This window comes from Mus pahari, chromosome 8 (assembly GCF_900095145.1).
Source record: "Mus pahari chromosome 8, PAHARI_EIJ_v1.1, whole genome shotgun sequence".
Lineage (NCBI taxonomy): Eukaryota > Metazoa > Chordata > Mammalia > Rodentia > Muridae > Mus > Mus pahari.
This window is the reverse complement of record NC_034597.1, coordinates 108,794,200-108,799,121: the sequence shown is the minus strand read 5'-3', so window position 1 is coordinate 108,799,121 and position 4,922 is coordinate 108,794,200. Positions and strand designations below refer to the sequence as shown.

At 43.7% G+C, this 4,922-nt stretch overlaps 1 pseudogene; it reads right to left on the bottom strand.

Annotated features, from left to right (window-relative positions):
• The window catches only part of LOC110325167, an 18,141-nt pseudogene extending 14,535 nt beyond the window's left edge, over nt 1-3,606 (bottom strand).
• Nucleotides 3,607-4,922: the final 1,316 nt, after the last annotated feature.

Genomic DNA, 4,922 nt, shown 5'->3' with positions numbered 1-4,922 from the left:
CACACACACACACACACACACACACACACACACACACACACACATGCTCACGCACACACATACCTTGGAACACTCATCCCTAATTGGGATGTTTTCATCGAATCTCTCCCTGAGAGAATCCTGAGGAAGAGGAGATAGAGTGTGAACCAGAGGGGATGGAGGACATGAGAAAACAACAAGGTCCTCTGAATGAGCAAAGCTCATAATGAACTCACAGAGTCTGAATGGGCATGCACAGGTCTGCACTGGTCTGCACCGGGTCCTCCTTATGTATAGTATGGCTTCCGTTTTAGTGTTGTTATAAGATTAATGAGTATGCAAATCAGTGTGTCTCTAATTCTTGTGCCTTGTCTTGGGACTTGTCCAACTTCGATGGGATAGTTCTTGTTTTGTCTTATTATATTTGACTATATTTTGTTTGTTAATATTTTATTCTCTCTTAGAAGCCTGTTCTTTTCCACTGAGAGACAGAGAGGGGAATTGAGAGACAGGGTTTTCTCTGTGTAGTCTTGGCTTTCCTGGATCTCAAGATGGCCTCAAACTCAGAGATTGGCCTGTCTCTGTCTTCCGAGTGCTGGGATTAAAGGCGTGTGCCACCAACTAGGCAAAAAGAATCTATTTTCAATAAAAAAGAAAGAAACATCAGCAGGCAAAATGCTTGCCAGGCAAGTGTGAGGACTAAAGTTTGGATCTCCAAAAACCTCCTTAAGCCAGAGCGGCAGCTCCTGTCTTCAGTCCCAGCACTCCCAATGGCAAGGTGGGAAGTGGAGACAGGAGAATCCTGGAACACTGGGGACAACAAGCCTGGCGAAGATGTCAGACAGAGAACAAGAGACACTGCCTCAAAACAAGCTGCTGGACAAGGACCAACACCTGAGGTTGTCCTCTGACCTCCACATGAGCCAGATTGAATCAGGCAGCTTGGAGAAGAGTTTGGGCCAGAACAGCTGAGTTGAACAAGCCAGCCAGAGTTCAGGAAGAACTAGACAGGGTGAGTGTATTCAGCAGTAAGTCTCCCAGACGACAATTACTTCTGGCAAGTAAAAGCTACTTTTACAGGAGCATGTTCATCTCTGTTCAGAAACGTCACATGCCCCATCCAGTTAAACAGGAAAATTGGAGTTTTCCTATGAGTCTGCTGCCTTTTTCTATTTCCTCCCCAATATTGTGGACGCAGGGCCACCACGCTCTGTCACCGAGCTATGTTCCTGCATCCCAGACTGCCTTTTAGAACTATTATGTGGCTGGGTGTGGTGGCACACGCCTTTAATCCCAGCACTCGGGAGGTAGAGGCAGGCAGATTTCTGAGTTTGAGGCTAGCCTGGTCTACAGAGTGAGTTCCAGGACAGCCAAGGTTACACGGAGAAACCCTGTCTCGAAAAACCAAACCAAACCAAACCAAAAAAAAAAAAAAAAAAAAAGAACTAAAAAGAACTATTATGTGCATACCTGGAATCCCGACACCTGGGCAGAGAGAGGCAGGAGGGTCAAGAGATTCCAGGCTATGCATGGCTACATAGCAAATTTGAGACTAGACTGAGTTTCATGAGATACTGTCTCCAAACATGACAGCTAAGAAAAAAAAGCCTGTAAGCCTGTTTACTTCCTGGCACAGAGGGTGAAATTCCCTTTAGAATATGTGAAAAAATGTGTTGTGAGTGCTTCGAAAGAACCTGACAGTTGGATATCATCTTTTAATCCTGTAGAACCCTGTGGTATATGTAGCTTTAGTTGTAGTAAAGTCTGTCTGAAAAGTGCCATCTTAACATATACATGTTATATGTAGCTTTAATTGTAGTAAGGCCTGTGTGAAAAGCATCATCTTAATATATATATATATATATATATATATATATACATGTATATCATATACATATGCATTATATACATATACATAATATACATATATAGTTATATATAGCTTTAATTGTAATAAGGGCTGTGTGAAAAGCACCATTTTTAAAAAATATTTATTTATTTATTATTTATCTGAGCACACTGTCGCTGTCCTTAGACGCAGCAGAAGCATTGGATCCCATTACAGATGGTTGTGAGCCACCATGTGGTTTAATCGGTTGGCTATTGTGACTAGTGCTGCTGTTAGTGCGGGATACAAATATCTCTTTTAGAGCTTGCCCTTAATTCTTTGGAGATCATATCTATCTATCTTATATGATATATATATATATATATATATATATATATATATATATGATCTATCATATATACATTAAATCTATATCTATCTGTCTTCTGAAGTAGAATTGACAGATCACATGTACATGGGTGTTTTGCCTTATTGTGTATCTTGTATGCGTCTGATGTCCAAGGAGTCCAAAAATGGCTGTTGGATCCTGTCTTAGTCAGGGTTTCTATTCCTGCACAAACATCATGACCAAGAAGCAAGTTGGGGAGGAAAGGGTTTATTCGGCTTACATTTCCATACTGCTGTTGATCACCAAAGGATGCAGGACTGGAACTCAAGCAGGTCAGAAAGCAGGAGCTGATGCAGAGGCCATGGAGGGATGTTCTTTACTGGCTTGCTTCCCCTGGCTTGCTCAGCCTGCTCTCTTATAGAACCCAAGACTACCAGCCCAGAGATGGCACCACCCACAAGTGGACCTTGATCACTAATTGAGAAAATGCCTTGCAGCTGTACATCGTGGTGCGGAGCCTAGTGCGCACCACGATGTACAACGCCCACAAGCAGAACACAGGTCCCTTGGAAGAACAGCAAGTGTTTTTTTTTTTTTTTTTTTTGAGACAGGGTTTCTCTGTATAGCCCTGGCTGTCCTGGAACTCACTTTGTAGACAAGGCTGGCCTCGAACTCAGAAATCCACCTGCCTCTGCCTCCCGAGTGCTGGGATTAAAGGCATGTGCCACCAATGCCCAGCAGTAATTTTATTTTTAACTTCCTGAGGAACCTATGTACTGTTTTCTACAGGGCTGCACCACTTTTTTTTTTTTTTTTTTTGTATTCCAACTAACAGTGCACAGGGTTAAAGTTTCACCATATCCTCAGCAATTCCCACCCCGCTCTGTGTGTATGTGTCTCTGTGTGTGTGTGTGTGTGTGTGTGTGTGTGTGTGTGTGTCTGTGTGTGTGTTTTCTGTTATAGACTCTATTCTAATCGATGAAGTCCTTTAATATAGTTCTTTGTCATGGCTGGGGTTGATTTACATATATATATAGATCTATCTATCTACCTACCTATCATCTATCAATCAATCTATCTTCTGACGTGGTTTTGCTGGGCAAGTATTTACACAGTGTCTCTGGCTTCTCTATTACACCTGTTCTCTTCCTGGCCAGCTATGTGGTCATGGTTAGAACATGGTAACGAGGCCCTTTGGTTTTGCTATTGATTCTTCATAGGTTTCTTCTGTTTCTCTACCCCTCTGTCCCTTGGTGATCAGCCTGTCCATGTTTGTACTTGGGTGGCATCCCAGATCCCAGCTCTGTGACTTTATTGGTCACTTATATCTTAGAGTTTACCGTCTATGCCACCATTCCTATTCTGTCGAGGTCTGTTCTGCACACTTGTTCATTTTCCTACTTACCTGAAAACAAGGACTGTTCTCATTGATACTCATTGGTGACGCCATTTCTGTATCTGGCCATGGTAAAGCTGGCTCTGTAGGTCCTGTCTGCCAATCATTAGACTGCATCCTTACGGGCTGGTCAACAGTCAGTGCCTTAGAACTCTGATGGCCTCCCTGACACTTGGGGATTGCTCTTTCAGAATCTGTCCTGGTTCAGTGTGAATAGGGTTAATGGTTGACGGAGGGAGGGACTTCGGACTTAAAATGGATCCCTTACTCTTGACATCCTTAATGCTTTATGAAAATTATTTTTCCCCTTTCATAGTGAACTCTGCAAGTGACTGGGCATTCTTGAACCATCAGTGCCCTTTCAGGTGTTGTTTCCCAGGAGAGGGGAGACCTGCCTTAGCTGCCTCCAGGGGAAGACCGAGGGCACCAGGCCAGCTGTGCTCATAAGGGTTCTCCTTGGCCACACCCCTCTGGATTTATTCTGCTAACATTTTTCCAGGGCTCAAGTCTGGAAAAAGACTTTGAGATCAGTATTGTTCTGCAGTGAGAATATGTTTTAAAGGGGCTTTGTCAAAGTCCTCCCACCCTAATTCTAAATCATTAACTCAGTGATTCTTTTTTTTTCTTTTTACTGCATCCTCTAGAAAAGCTATGCAAGGTTTACTAGGCCTGTCTTATCCATAGGAAACTAGGTGGGAGCTGCTTCAATCCGACAATATTTATGTTAAAGTCATTCAAAGCTGTTGTTGGATATCTGCTGTAATAGCTTCCTGGAGATCCTTGCCAACAAGGGGAGTCACTGAGGAGAAAGTTTCATTTGCTTCTTATAAGTTATTCTCTAGTAATGAAATGAGCCAATCCAAGCCAAACCAAAGTATATAAAGGAGGTTTACTGGGAAGCCACTCTCTGATGTGTTCACTGATCCTAAGGAACAAGGCCAGGGAAGTTGCCATGGGGCGGGGCGGGGGGGGGACGGGGAGAGACAGAGGGCAAGGGAAGAGCAAGAGAGAGAGCATGCACAGGCATGCACACAGTATGAAAGGCTGGAAAGTGCAGGGCAGAGGGCAGGATAGCCAGCCATGTCCTATAGCAGGTAGGGACCAAGGGATGCTGGGAGAACCTGGAAGCCAGGTCCGCTTTGGTATGTAATATATGAGGTATGTAATATATGTGCCTGCCATTTGTGCCCAGTCTGAACCCTAGCAGCTTCCCTGACATCCCTATGGATAATGTTATATACCAACTTGACTGGGCCAGAAGTTCCCACGATAAGTGGTCCAACCTTATTTTATGCAAATCTGTGGAAGTGTATTTGGAAGACGTTAGGGTGTGAGGAGCTGACTGAATAAAGCAGACGGCCTTCCCAAGA